General features: G+C 48.5%; 1 protein-coding gene across 1 annotated transcript in view; it reads right to left on the minus strand.

Moving 5' to 3' along the window:
• The window catches only part of Msi2 (musashi RNA binding protein 2), a 367,643-nt gene that overhangs the window by 76,211 nt on the left and 277,436 nt on the right, over positions 1-13,996 (minus strand).

Consider the following 13,996-nt stretch of genomic DNA (forward strand, 5'->3'; position numbering starts at 1 on the left):
ACCAGCCAGGGATAGGGCTCCCGCAGTTACAGCTCATGCCTGGCATCAAGGTGGTTACTCAGGGTCTGTCCACGTTCTATACAATAATCATGGAGGTGGGGATGTGGCTAAACAGAGTGCTTGTTGGTATGATCAAGGTCTTGGGCTTGGTCCCAGTGAATGCCAAGTCAAAATACACAAAAACAGGCAAAGCTTATCCATGCTTGTTGGACGGCCCTTCTCCTCCTGTCAGTCTCTACCACACCTACCTGGAAAAGGAGGAAGACCCATTCCCACTCTACTGATGGGAACTAAATACTTCCCTCCTGGTGGACCACAAACCTTTTCTGCAAACTGGGCAAGAGCCCCCCATCCTAGACATCTAGCAGAAGGAAGGCAAAGAGAAAGCAAGGGAAAGGCATGACAGCAATACACTTGCTTCCTTCTTATGGTCTCTGATCCCAAGTTCTTTTCTTTCCTCTGCTTCCCCCCCCCCCTTTTTTTTTTTCCTTTTGTGAGACAGGGTTTCTCTGTGGCTTTGGAGGCCGTCCTGGAACTCCTTCTGTAGACCAGGCTGGCCTCAAACTCACAGAGATCCACCTGCCTCTGCCTCCTGAGTGCTGGGATTAAAGGTGTGCACCATCACCGCCCAGCATTGATCCCGATTTATTGACCAGAAAGGCCTGGGAGGGGGGCAGTGAGGCTTCAGAGATTTACCACCAAGAGGGCTTTTATATAGGAAAATAACACAGGTGTCTCCTAAGTCAGTCAGCCCTGTAATGGGTACAGGGTGAGGGACTTTGACTCCTTCCACACCTTCCTGATGAGGCTGGGTTATCAAGTGGGATGCCTGGTTCTTTCTCAGTGAGTCCAATACTCTGTGAGACAGATAAGAATGCACTCACACTGGGCGGTGGTGGCAAATGCCTTTAATCCCAGCATTCTGGAGGCGGAGGCAGGCCGACCTCTGGTGAAGGCCAGCCTGGTTTATAAAGGGAGTTCCAGGACAGGCTCCAAAGCTACACAAAGAAACCTTGTCTTGAAAATAACCCAAAGACAATGCCTTCACTTTTCTGGTCCTACTAAGAACAAAGAACAGAGCACAGAGCAGGCACCCTGGGCCACACTATACTAAGGACTGCGCCTCAGGGTTCAAGGAAGTGGCTCAGAACAAAGACTTCTGGTCCAGGTGTCCAACAGAAGAAGGGGCTGGCATCACCCCACCCCAAATCCCTAAGGACTTTAAACAGTCTTGTGATGGATCAGCGGGCCCTGCAGACAGCTCTCTCTCTCTCTCTCTCTCTCTCTCTCTCTCTCTCTCTCTCTCTCTCTCTCTCTCTCTCTCTCTCTCTCCTTTCTGTCCTTCTTGCTCCCTGGTGTGTCCCCTTCAGGGTGGTGTCACAGTCCCTCCAATGTGGCATCCTTCACGCACCTGCTTCCTCATTTACACCAGTAGTTGGCAGCTGGTTGCTGTAAACTATAATAAAATGCCTTTCCCCCCAAAATGAAGGAATGTGACCAGACACGCCAGACATCATGATATTAAAGCCGTGTCAATTAATTTCTCCCCCTGCTTGATAAACGAGCCCCATTCCATCTCTTAATAATGAGGAGAGAAACAAGAAAAGTTGACACTTAGTTTAATTTATTTTCTCAACTTGCCTGGTCATATTTCTTTCTGCTTTGCAGAGCCGTCCGGGGCTGTAGGGAATTACAAGTGGCTGGCGCACAGGCAAGGTGGAGATCGGCAGGAGTCGACTCAGCCTCCCTTATTCCCTCACACCACTTAATCAGGAGGGGAGAGGGACTTAGCAAGCCAGCTCACACCTGCGTCTCTCTAGCCACCTCTGGGGGGGGGGGGCTGAGGCTGGGGAGGGGAAGCAGACAGCAGAAGCAGCTCCATCAGATTTCTAATCTGGTTCCCTGGAACTGCACAAGACTGAACCCCCCAAACTAATATTAAGCTACATGGGTGGTATTTGCCAGAAGGGAGCCAGCTTCCCAGCCAGAAAGGCGCTTTTCTTTCCTCTTAGGCTGGAGGATGCTCAGGTCAACATCTGACCTTGAAATGTGAAGCGAGACCTTCACAAGTCAGGTGGCATCTGTGAGCCTGCCAGCATAGTGTGAGGATTTAGTTACAAGTTAGTTTTTTCAATACAGCAACTGTAACTCCTTGAGTGTGTACAGATACCCTTAGACCAGGACTGAGTGGAGGATGGGCACACACTCTACCCCCAAACCCACCTTCTAGTGGTTCTGCCCAAGTCTCCTCTGGGGGAGTGGGGGAGGCTTGTAAAAAGCTTTCCCAGCATTCTAACATGGCGTGGCTTGGGCACCTGCATGTTTACCCAGGTCTCTGAAATTCAGATACCCACACATGTCTGACTCCACCCTATGTTTTCCAATTCAAGCCAAGCTAAGTGGAGATCACTTTATTTAAAAGAACATAGAACTTCCTATAGGAAAGAGAATTTTTCAGGATTCTATCTCTCAGTGCCTGGACGCCAAGCAATAAAGTGTGTGTCTGTGTGTACATGTGTGTACACGTACTTGCGAATTTGTGGCACGTGTGCATGAGATCGTGTGTGTCAGAGGCTGATGTTGACTGTCTTTCCTTGATCCCTCTATATGTTTATTTTCTGAGAAGGGTCTCTCAGTGAACTTGAAGCTTACCAATTTGGCTAGGCTGACTGGCCAATGAGTGCCAGGGATCTGTCATCCCACCCCAGCCGGGGTTACAGGCACGCATCATTACACCCAGTATTTCAAGTGGGTTTTGGGGTGGTCCAAACTCCGTTCCTTATGATTATGCAGCAGACTCTTTATTGAGAGCCATTTCCCTAGACCCATTTGTGTGTGTGTTGTGTCCGGGTGCACAGATCTGTGCACAAAACACTGGAAGCCACAACCAGGATTCTCCCTCCTCCTCTGATGCCCGATCTTTGCCTTGTTACCTGGAGACAGGGTTTCCCACTGAATTGGATGCTCACAGGTTTGGCCAGGCAGGCTGCAGGGCCATCACACTCTCAGGAGCCTCTCCTCACCCCCATCTCCACCCAGTGCTGTGGTTACAGGTATTTGTGGCTATGCCGAGACTCAAACTCAAGTCCTCAGGCAGAGCAAGCACCCTTTCCCCAGCCCTCCAGCCTGCAAGCTCCCGATTTAAACACAGGTCAAGAGATGGGGGGGGGGGGGCAAGCAAAGCTGCTTCCCCCTAGAACTGTAAATGGGTTCCCAGGCTGTCCTGATACAAGCGTGTAATCTCAGCTATTCAGGAAGCTGAGGCAGAAGGATCCCAAGTCCAAGATCTGCCTGAGCTAACTCAGGAGTTCAAAGTCAGTCTGGTTAACTTGGCGAGACCATCTCAAAATAAATAACCCAACAAAAGAAACCCATTCATACTAAAGTATAAAGAGCAGACCCTGCTTCCATCCCCACGAATACTCTGGTTTACCAAAACCAGTAATCAAGTTCTACTCTAGGATTTCAAAATGGCCGTGGGGTATGAGAAACATTTCCTTTCTTTTTAAACTGGTGGGGACATCCACTTGGGTCTGTGAAACTGATTACACAAGTGTACAGAGCTGTACATGGTAGGAGTTAGGGAGCATTGCAGGGTAGAGATTTGGGGGGTAGGCAGGGGAGGGGGTAGAAAAGAGATTGAGAAGAATCAGGGGGAAGCAGGGAAAGACCTCCAACCACCCCCAAATCGCTTTTCTCTGAGAGGGGGCCCTGTCATGAATCCTGATGGGTGATTTTAAAGTGCCGGAGGCTGCAGGGAAGGGTGCCTCATCCCAGCCCCTTGTTAACTGAGAGGGAAAAGGCACCTGTGGCCCAGGCCAGACAACCCCAACCTCATTTAATTCTGAGTGCGCTCCATAGCAGCAACCCCGTGAATGACACTTGTCAGGCCAGGAGATTAGTTCGCAAACCTATTTTTTGTTCGTAGTGTTCCATCTTGGTTGGGGAAAATAGTCAGTTCTTGGCGAGAGAGACACATATTACTGCTGTTAAGTGCCAATATAAACTCTGGGACGCAGTGGTAAATTCACCAAATTAAATCGCTAGACAACCCGCTCGGATCAGGACCCCGGGAGAAGGTGCCAGGGCTACAGCGTGAGCCCAGCAGGGTGGGGAAGGCTGAAGTTGCCCACAGCTGTGGCAAGGACAAGAGGATGGGCTGCCTCAGCTTGGAGCCTGCTCAGGGAACCGAAGTGCTTGGGGAGGTCTGGGCAGGCTCCACATGGCAAGAGTGGGGCCTTTTGGGCTTCTCAACTGGAAGGTTTCCTGAGCATGGAGGAAGTGGGGCTGCTGGAAGCCTTTCTTTACAGGAGATGTCTAAGTGGGGCAACATACCCGTACCACCAAGGAATGGGTTTTTCAGAGAGTTATCCTCCAGCCTCATCCAGCCAGTGAGAAACTTGGGTAAGAGGGCTTCAATCTATTTAATGCCCCCTGCACCCACTCAACAATGAGGTAAAGTGGGGGAAGGGCTGAGATTTTGGAGCCTGGCAGCATTTGCTGGTGTGACTCCAAGCAGGTTATTCGACCACTCTGACTCTCAGAAACTTCCCTCGGGAAACAGAAGTAACAAAATCTATCCCACTGCCCAGAGGATGGCTTACAATACCCTATGAAGGGCTAGCCACTCACTACCAGCAATCAAACCAGACTTGCTACAGCCTCTCCCTATACCAGGCTCTGTCTTTAATGTCTTTAAAGCCTATCCTTGCCCCTGCCCCTCCCTCATTAAAATTGGATGTGTCTGTGGGAGGTGATTACAGGGCTCTATTGGCCATCACAATGAGAACAAGATTCAGGACTGAAAGACATTCAAGAGCACCCATAACTTCTAGGCCACCTTGGGAATTTAAAGGACGCTAATGTGCTGGGCAGTTGTGGCACATGCCTTTAATGCCAGCACTCGGGAGGCAGAGGCAGGAAGACCACTGAGTTCGAAGCCAGCCTGGTCTACAGAGCAAGTTCCAGGACAGCCAGGACTACAGAGAAACCGTGTCTGGGGTGGAAGTGGGAGGATTGGGGGTGGTGGGGGTGGGGGCTCTAATGTGTATACATTTAGAGAAACAAAAAGGCATCCACTAGCCTCCGAGTGTCAAACCCAGCATTGGCCAAACTGGGTGAAGTCATGCTGGCCTGGCTGTTATCTTCTCTGTCTCCTCAGCAGCCACCTCAGCAAGCCAATTCCTCTCCCCAACAAGTCCCTGGGAACAGTTCCTGACCACAGATCAGGCTCCAAGCTTCAGAAAAACTCACCACTTGGAAGCAGCTTTGCAAGCGCTGCTGCCACAAATTCTCTGAACTTTATGGTGAGGTGTGGCTTTCAAACAGTGCCAACCAACACTCCTGGCAAGATGCCCACTGCGCCTCTGCCCATGCTCTACTTCTGTCAGCATCCCCAGACCTTTGCTGCTACAGTCAGTGGCCAGGTAGTCAGAATGAGCTACCTTGCCAATTTACCACAGGGCAGATCCATACTATTTTATTTTTCTAGCTGTTAAGGAGCTGTTTGTGACACCTGGAAGCCCGATCTCTCTGAGAAGATGAGACCAGCAGCTCAGCTGGGGTAACAGCACTGCTACAGGGAATGGACATGCGCCCAAGCTCCCCAGACAAGGCCCAGGGTAGGGCTGGAGGACCGGAGTGGCAGTATAGCTGCTTGCTGTTACTCACTTGGCTCCTCAGGCTCAGCCTGAGAACACACTGCAAATGCAGAGTCTCAGGCCCCACCCTGGACACACCGAACTTGAATCTGCAAGCTCCCCAGGTGATTTAATGCAAATTAGAATCGAAGAGGCACTGGTCTGGAAGAGTGACTCTCTCTCTCGGCAGTGACTCCTACATCAGAATCACTTAGGAAGTAAATTTGAAAATGAGGCTGAGGTCCAGGTCCCAAACTGAGGGAGGTCTGGGGTAGCAGCCCTGTGTCTGTGCGCGTGACTGAGATGTGTGGTGAGGGTGCAGAAACCAAACGTGTCATTTCCAGTCTTCTTTTTCTTCTGAAAACAACTTTGACTTCACTATCGTGTGTTTGTTACTTTTTTGGATAGAGGTCTCACTAGGATGCTCAGGATGGCCTCAAGCTGCTGGGCTCAAGCAATCCTCCTGCCTCAGTTTCTTGAGAGAAACTGGGGCCACAGGTATACACACCACCAGGCCCAGACTAATAGATATTTAACATATGGGTTGAATGTTGGCCCTGCTTGGAGAGACACTTAATGTAGCAGTTTAGGAACTGGCGACAGGAGGTGGAGTAGAGGATAGGTCAGCAGACAAAGGTTCCTGCTGCCAACCAAGCCTGATGACCTGAGTTCAATCCCTGGGACCCACACAGTAGACGAAGAGAACTGACTCCCCAGAGCTGTCCTCTGATGTCCACACATGTGCCAGGGCACATGAACACCAGTCAGCACACACACACACACGCAGTAACAGAAACAAGCTGATGAAGAGAAGGAGTGAGAGCTATGAGACTGTACCACAGGAGATTCATCTCTTCCCTGCAGCAAGCACAGCTGGGACCTTGGGCCATTTGCATGTGACAGAGAAGATATGGAGATTATGAGACTGGCTGGAAGTTGTCACTCCCACTACCACCCCAGGGCATCAAAAATAATAGGAAGAGGGCAGTGGATCCCTTCTGTCACTGACCTCAGCAAGACACCTACCTCTCCAGTAGCATCCACACCCTCTAACTGTGCTCTGATGAGCTGGGACAAGCTTGCTGCCAAATGAGCTCAAAAGACCTGTATTGCACCAGGAACTGGTGCTGCAGAGGCTCAGAACCAGTGTTGGGGAAATATTGCCATTGTTCCATGATTTTGTTGCTAAGAATGATGGAACTGGGTCATCTACCGATGCTCTTTTGTCTGCATACTTAGAAGACTCAGAAACAGAACTGTAAAGACTCATTTAAAAAGGAGAGAGAGGGAGAGAGACATTTCAGTGGATTTTGAACCCATTTGTTAAAAATATAAAAATGCAACACTTGATTAGTTTGCATGAAGAACTGATTGACATCGGGGAAGATGGAAATTTACAAGCTGAATCTCAACAGAATCCTTTGCATAATTGGAGGATGGGATTGGAAAATTAGTACCATGATTTAGTTAGCACAGCGAACGTACTCTTCCCACTGGGATCTGTGTGCCTTGTGAGATGTGTTTTTGTCAGTTATACTGGCTAAGAACCCAGGATCACAAAAAAAAAAGTGAGACAAGGCACATGCTTGTAGATGGATCATAAAGGGTTAAAGCAAAGAAAATTTAAAAAAAACTAAACCAGCCAATTCCATCTTTGTTCTCACTAAAAATATGACTTTAATTATTAATAGATGAAACTCTGTGGCTCATTCCAAATGCATCCTATTAAATTCCTATTTTTGTAGGACTGATAATATATGAGATATATTAACATAGTGGTACCTGTATATTATGTATATATATATGGAAGATTCAATAAGATAGATGGGAGACACATGCTCTTTTTAAAAATAATTTATTTATTTTTATTTCATGTGAATGAGTGTTTGCCTGCAAGTGCGCATGTGTACCTTGTGTGCCTGGTGCTGAGGAGGCCAGAGGAGGGTATCAGATCCCATAGAACTGGAGTTACAGATAGATGTGAGCTGCCATGACCAAGGAGAAGCCTTTGGACAAGAGACTCAAGGGAGGCAAGAATCAGCGCATCCCAGAATTCTTGGCCCCTCTGAGCTGAGCAGTACCAAGTACTCATAAGGACTGGGGAAAAAACATCTTTGCATCCTTGTGTCCCCCTGCCCCCACATCCTGCACATTAACCGCAGTTATACCTGCACTCTGATCTGCAATAAATTTTTCATAGCATTGTATCTTCATTAAAATTTTATTCTATTAGCATTCTGAATCCAAACCACTAAGTACATAATTGCTAAAACATGTGTTAAGCGCTGACTTACGAAATGCTGGCTTTATCATACTGTTAATTAACAGAAAGTAGGATTAATACATTCACAGATCATTAGAAGCATTCAGTTCAATTTTACCAGCTCTTCAGTGGGGTGGGGGTGGCTATCAGTGGGCAACCCCGAGACTTTAGAGCAAGGGCAGAATTATTCCCTAGGCCTGTCCCTCGGCTCCTCTGTGGATCCCGAGAATGCCAAGAAGAAAGCCAAGACAGTGACTTGGGTTTGTTTTTACTAAAGGAAATGTTTCTGAGACCTGGTTCTAAAGGCCCACATAGAAGGAGGGGGGTGGTGTGAAGAGAAAGCGTTATTTCCTTACGGAAGGGCAATGAGATGCTGTGGACTGGAAGAGCTTGAGTCTCGGATCTGAGAATGTGCTAGAAATCTGGTAAGCGCTGTGCACTGGCTGTGTGATTTGGGGCAAGCCATTAACCTCCCTAACCCTGCTTCCCCACCTGTGAAATAGGAATCAAGATGCCGACCTGGCAGGGCCGCCACCAGGATTAAACGATAACTCGAGCTCCCGTTATCATGCTTGAGAGAGGCTGTCGTTCCTTTCTTTATAAGGACTCTACCTAACATTGCCTGGAAGAAGTGAGACTTGAAAATACCTCAGCTAGGAGATGTAGCTCAATTGGTGGAGTGCTTGCCCAACAGTACAAAGCCTGGCGTTTGATTTCTCAGCATCACCACATAAAACTGGCTGTGTGCTGGGTGTTGCGGCCTAGGCCTTTAAGCCCAGCCCTTGGGAGGCTGAGGCTGTGGGCCTGGACTCTATTCTGGAGGTGTCAAAGCTGTTGTTTCTAAGAGAAACTTGTCACCAGACCCCGAGGTCTCTGCCTACCCTGTCCTGGGGATTACAGATGTGTCCAGGCATGAAATGGACTGAATGGCATCTCTGTTCTTAGCTGTCCAAATTGTTTTTAACTTGACCCAATGGCTGCACTTAAGTCTCCACTTTTAATAACAAAGGGGTCACCCTGGCTGGGCAACACACAAGGCGAGCAAAGAGAGCCATGGGTAGAAGAGCCACGCAGGCTGAGGTGGAAGGAAGGGGCCAGGCCCCACCTGGGGTTTCTCAGGGTCAACACAAATGCTGAAACTGGAACTTGGGTCAGGGGTCTAGGTGAAGTCCTGGGTCAGAAACATGAAAGCAGTCTGCCAGGAAAACACCAATGGGTGCTTCCTTCCCAGGGACAGGGATAACTGTCATTGTGACAGCAACGAGCTTCCCCTTGGTAGAGTTGGGAAGGCAAAAGTTAAAGCCTGGTATCTATAGAGAGCTGTGAATACAGACTAGCTTCTGCCAGGCCTAAGTGAAAAGAGAAGACAGACAGTTGGCTGCATTTCTTACCCCTGGAACACTTGTTTAGCAATTTAAAGGTTTCCTGTGGGAAGGAACTTCTGAGTGTGGGTTTTTGTTTACTTGATTTTTGGTCAATATTTATTTATTTATTTATTTATTTATTTATTTATTTATCTGGGAATGGTTGTATTTTATTTACATGCATGTATGTATGTATGTCTGTGAACCAGGTGTGTGCAGTGCCCTGGAGGTCAGAAGAGGGCTTTGGAACTCCAGGGACTGGAGGTATAGACGGTTGTGAACTGGGAACTGAACCTGGGTCCTCTGGAAGAGCAACCAGTGCTCCGAACTGGTTCTCTAGCCCTGCATGTGGGCTTTTATTTGTAGACTGTGACTGGCAAAAGCTCCCCAACCCACTCTTGGCCCCACACTGGGAACTGAACATGCTAGGCAAGAGTTCCTTATTTGTAGGGATGGTCCAAAGGGGCAGAAGTCTGGGTTTTGTGTTCAGGTGAGGCATTATGGTCTGAATTTGAAGCACTCACAAAGGCTCCAGTTTGAGCAGTTGGTCCCCAGCCTGTGGCACTACTTCAAACGCTGTGGGGTGTTTAGTAGGTCAAGCCTGGCTAGTGGAAGCAGGTTATGAGGGGCGAACCTGTGAGGGTTACCTGCCCCAAGCTCCAGCCACCTCTGCCATCTTAATTCTGCTCGCTGCCATGTGAGCAAGTGTCTCCCATCACCATACACTGGGCGAGACCCTCACCACACCTGAGTCAAAATAACCCTTGCTCTGCTTAAGTTGCTCCTGACAGGTATTTGGTCATAGTGACGAGAAAATCTAATACGGGAGGGTTAAAGACCCCAGCCTCACAAACCAGCAGCATCCATTTTCTCGTCCACAAGATGGATGCTCATACAGCTGTGAGCATCATACAGCTGTAGGAGGCTTACATGCTAGGCACACACAGAGCTGGACACAGTTCCCAGTCCTCTTCAGATGGTGCCACTGTGACCCCTCTCTGGACATCTGTTCCCTGATATAATGCCTTGAAGAAAGTATTTCATCATTTGAGCCAGTGGGAGGAGAGTTCCAGAAAACAGCTTGCCTTCCCCAGGGAGTGACTTGTAGTTCTCATGATTGGGACAACACCTTCTCTCCAACCAAACGGGAGTCAAGAAGGCTGCAGAGAGAAGGGTAGATGGCTCTTGGGATTTCCTGACATCTGGCACAGCACTGCCCTTGACTAGTGCCAATGCCTCCGGCGGGGCCAGGTGTGACAGCAAGACCTGACCTTCCACCACGAGCCACCACCTCTCCCTGTCTTCCACAGGAGTCAGTTTGTCCCAGTGTCCTCAGAGATGTCAGTCTGGAGATAACGGAGCTTTCTCTGACTTGAAAAATCACAGCATAGAGCTAAGCCATGGAGTGGCCATTGGGCCTGGTTGGCCACAGAGGCCAGTAACTTCAATTTATTTGTGTCTGGGGCCTCAAGGAACCTCAGCTGTCATCCTTTCCTTAGTTTATTACCAAATTTCTAAAATATTACATTCTTTATTATATCCAAATTCACTTTATTGCACTTGACAATACAGATAATCACATACCATATGCTCTAATGTTTTCAAACCGATGCATGTTGACAGCAGTTTTTATTCATGATGCATAATTCCATCCCGAGCGCACAATGAGGCATCTGAGCGCCCAGCCTGGTGGTAAGACTGCTGCCTAATAACAGATTAACAACATGCGAGTTTCCCAGACACCGTCCCCTCCCTTGCCATTCTCTATTTACAATGGGGAAGCGGCACCTGAGCTGAAAGCATGGGTTCATGAGAGGAGGGAGAGAAGAGACGGAAGGGAGGGGAGGGAGGCAACCACTACCCACCCACCATTCCCAGGAGGTTTCTAATGATTTGTTATTGTTCCATACTTATGAAACCTGATATTAAAAAGAGGACTTGGTCTGGTGCCAAGCAGCCAGGCAACTAAATACCGCAGCCCATGCTGCTGGCCCCTGAGAATGCACAGAGCGATATGCCCCAAACTCTCATTAGGGATCTATCTTGTTTTGACTCTCCTCTTGCTATAAGCAAATATTCGTCACTCCTCTACCTTAGTGAGACCCTCCCTCTCTCATCCCCTGGGCATCCCTTCTGTTCCCAATTAGCCCCGGGCTTTCTGGCAAAATGAACACAGCTGAGAATGGTGCCTAGTCCCTGCATCCCAGCACCCCTCCTACAGAGAGGCTAGACTGTCAGCCGCAACTCTGAGGCTCCTTCGGTGGAGTCCCGGTGCTGTGAAAGGTTGGAGCACAGAGTGGATAATGTATCCATGATCCCCGAGCTTTGCGGAGGTGCCCTGAACAAACAATGCCATTTCACGCGTCCCCTAAGTAAGCGCTTTCATTTGCTTCGGAGAAGCACTCCAACAACTGTAAAACCATTAGGTCATGTCAAAAGCAGTGAGAAAGAACTCGGGGCTGTCACCAGCAGAGAATCAACTCAGATTTATAGATTCGCAAAGCTTTAGTGTATAGATATTCGTCTCTTCCTCCTGCTGATAGATGAGGGGACCCAGAGTGGGGCTGGAGGTGGTGAGAACAACAGCCGGCAGTGGCAGACAGACTGGAGTTGTGCAATCATTCCCCCAGATAATGGGATTTCTAAACAAGGGGAGGGGTGCTGCAAGGAAAGCCAGGGCTTCATTTTGCCCAACACTTGGTTGCTTTTCTGAAGCTCAGTGAGGCAGTGGGTTGGAAGGCAGAAAAGAAATCACCAATGGCCTCTGAAGGATCCAGGGACCTGCTGGGGAACAGAAGCCCCACAGGATCAAGATGAGGCTGGTGTTGGAAGATGCAGGGACTCAGCTATTGTAAAGGAGGGGTAACGGCCCTCTCACCCTAGGCCCCTCTGCAGTTCTGAGCAATCAATGTAAGTGGTAACTCTTGTGCCAGTGAAAGGTGACTTTCCTTCCTGGCTTACACTTGACTCCTAGACAACATGTTCTCTATTTCCTTTTGTTGCTGTTGTTTGTTTTTGAGACAGGGTTTCTCTGTGTAGCTTTGGAGGTTGTCCTGGCACTCACACTGTAGACCAGACTGGTCTCAAACTCACAAAGATCCACCTGCCTCTGCCTCCAGAGTGCTGGGATGAAAGGTGTTCGCTACCACCCAGTTCTCTATTTCTTAAACACTTCAAGCAGGCAGGGGCTTCTCATATATCACAGGATTTGGGAATATTCTTGTTATGTTCTTGTCTCTTGCTTCTCTATCACATATCAAGCATGGTAGTAAATACTTGGTAACTAAGCCAGTATCTACTAGAGAGACCAGAATACCAAGATATAATTTCATAAAAAAAAAATCCCCTTGAAACACTGAGATGTTGGGGCCAGGTGGGGTCTACCTCTAATATGTAAAGTTGTCTTTGGCCCCATCTCCTTCTCCATCTGAGCTCTAGTCTCTACTCACATGTACACCACTAAAGAAAGGGTTTGAATCCCCCCCACCCATGGCTTGCTGAAGAGTTGCCTGTTTTGAGCCATTCTTTACCCTCTGACTCAATCTTGGCCACTTACAGCCACCTAGTCAGAGAAGTTGCCCCTGTGGATCTCCTCCTAGGGTGGTCTTCTGAGATCCAATGTTGCCAGCTCTTTCTTTTTACTCTAGTCTGCTCTAGCTTTTTTCAGTATGTCTTTGGTAACACTGTCCTGGTCATCCGTCTCAAGTGGTTTGCTGTATCACTGTCCCTCTTAACTTAGGTTTTTCTGAAATGGAGTGCGACATTCTACACAGAGCCTGAGCAATATGGAATAGCAGACACTAACAGGCTGTCTCTTTATACAGTCCCTGTGGCTTTTTTTTTTTTTGGCAGCTCCATCACCAAGATGTTCAAAGAAAATGGATCCCCCTGGAACGTGGGGCATCGTGTGAAGCATCACGGCAACCTCACCCCGCCAAACCTTCATTTGTTTCTCCCTTTACAACATAAATGTGGGCTGGAGCCCGATTAGAAAAACACTGCTCGTTCTGGCCTTAGAAAAGATGGAACATGTTTATTCCCATAATAAACATTAATTGGACATCTAAGATGTGGAAAAAACTTGCCTGAGATATTAGGTTGCAAAGGATAAGATTCAGCCTCTGGCCCCAAGGCTGAAAGACAACCCATACGTGATGTGTATAAGCTCCAGGTCTCTGCCAGCCTGGCTCATCACCATACCCCCCCCCCACCAGTACAGCCTCCAGCAGGCACTCAGTAAATACAGATTAGGAGGATGGTCTCCACACTGTCTCTTTTCCTTACAAATGGGTTTCTTTTCAAAGACCAAGTCAGGTATGAGCAAAGGCACCTAGGAACAGAATGTCTTAGGGGTGCTGCTTTCCTATACACCCCAGGATCACCTATCTGTCCAGGGGTGGCACCACCCATGATGGGCTGGGCTCTCCCACATGCATCAATAATTAATTTAAAAAAATGGATCTCAGGTTTGCCCATAGGCCAGTCTGGTGGGGCATTTTTTTCAAGTGAGGGTCCCTCTTCCCAAATGACTTTAGCTTGTCGAGTTGACACAAAACAAGCCCGCACAAACCAAACGTGAAGTTAAGGAAAGGGGGTCCAGGCTGCTTCCTTGGTTTCACAATAACTTTCCTCACTTTCCACCCTGAGCCCAGTCTGGAAGGCTTGAAGATGTGAGGATAGAAGAGGGTAAGGGAATCTGGGAACAGAAAGAGCTGGAAGGGAGTCAACCT

The sequence above is a fragment of the Cricetulus griseus genome, chromosome 7 (genome assembly GCF_003668045.3).
Source record: "Cricetulus griseus strain 17A/GY chromosome 7, alternate assembly CriGri-PICRH-1.0, whole genome shotgun sequence".
Taxonomy (NCBI): Eukaryota; Metazoa; Chordata; class Mammalia; order Rodentia; family Cricetidae; genus Cricetulus; species Cricetulus griseus.